Here is a 1,302-nt window from a genome sequence, read left to right on the forward strand (position 1 = left end):
AAAAAAAAAATTAAAAAAAAAAAAAGAAAAGTGTTGGGAAATTCAGCCTCATGAAAGAAAAACAAGATGGAAAATATCTTCAGGAAGAATATTCAGCAGTATTCATGTAAGAACAAAGTCAGTAAAAAACTAGTTAGAAGGGGCCGGGGAGATCACTCAATGGAATAAGTGCTTGCCTGACAAGCGCAGGAGCCTGAGTTCAATACATAAGAAAAAAAAAAAAAGAAAGAATAAAAATGGGATTTTAAAGAATAAACTGGGGGCTGTTGAGATGGCTTAGCACAAGGACCTGAGTTCAATCCCCAGTTCCACCAAAAAAAAAAAGAATAAACTGAAGAACTCTTAAAAAAAAGATTTATTTGTTTGTTTGTTTGTTTGTTTGTTTGTTGTGTTTTTGGCTGGTTCAGCTTGTGTTAAGGGAGGATCTGGTAAGGCAGGTGGAGGTGGGGTTTGAACCCCAGTATCCTGCGCCTGACTGCATTTGCATGAGCAGGTGCTTAAACAATTGAACTAACAGGAAGGTCCCCCCCAGAAAAAAGATTTTTGTTTTTGTGGGTTTGTTTGCTGTTTTGGTTTTTGAGACAGGTTCTTAATATGAAGTTCAGGTTGAGTTTGAACTCACTGTACATCACAGGCTAGCCTCAAACTTATTTGCCAGTTTATTCTGCCTGAATGCTGTCATGACAGGTGAAAGCCACCATACCCAGCTAGTTTTGAATAATATATCATTTTAATCTTAGTGATTTGGCTACTTTATTATAATAAAACTTTGAGCCAGGCATGGTGGTACAACCTATAATCCCAGCACTCAGGAGGCTAAGGCAAGATGATCACTGAGTTTGAGGCCAGCCTGTGCTACAAAGTAAGCTCAAAGCCAGCCTGTGCTATGTAGTGAGACCTGTCTCAAAAAGAAAAAAAAGAGAATAAACTTTATTTCAGTTGGGTATGGTTATGAACACCTATAATCCCAGTACTCACAGGCTGAGACAAGAGGGACTGTATGTTTGGGCCCATCTTGGGCAACTCGGTGATTTAGTAAGACCCTGTATCATCAAAAAGTAAAATAAAAACTTTGAAGTACTGTGGATATATTTCAAAAAGCCTTGGATTTAGTCCCCAGTATAAGAAAAAAAAATTGCATTTCCTCCCTTTAAAAATTCTTTTGGAGGGCTGGTGAGATGGCTCAGTGGTAAAGCACCTACCTAGAACAAGCTAAGCTAAAGCACAGAGACCGCGGTTCAATCCCCCAGCACCACATGCCAGCCAGCTCCGCCCACTGGTGGGCGGAGCTGGCGCCACACA

At 40.1% G+C, this 1,302-nt stretch overlaps 1 protein-coding gene across 4 annotated transcripts in view; it reads left to right on the top strand.

Annotated features, from left to right (window-relative positions):
- Positions 1–1,302, top strand: part of Ash1l (ASH1 like histone lysine methyltransferase) — a 227,482-nt gene that overhangs the window by 194,236 nt on the left and 31,944 nt on the right. The gene's annotated exons all lie outside the window — the stretch shown is intronic.

The sequence above is a fragment of the Octodon degus genome, unplaced genomic scaffold, assembly GCF_000260255.1.
Source record: "Octodon degus isolate 3935 unplaced genomic scaffold, OctDeg1.0 scaffold00032, whole genome shotgun sequence".
Classification (NCBI taxonomy): Eukaryota; Metazoa; Chordata; class Mammalia; order Rodentia; family Octodontidae; genus Octodon; species Octodon degus.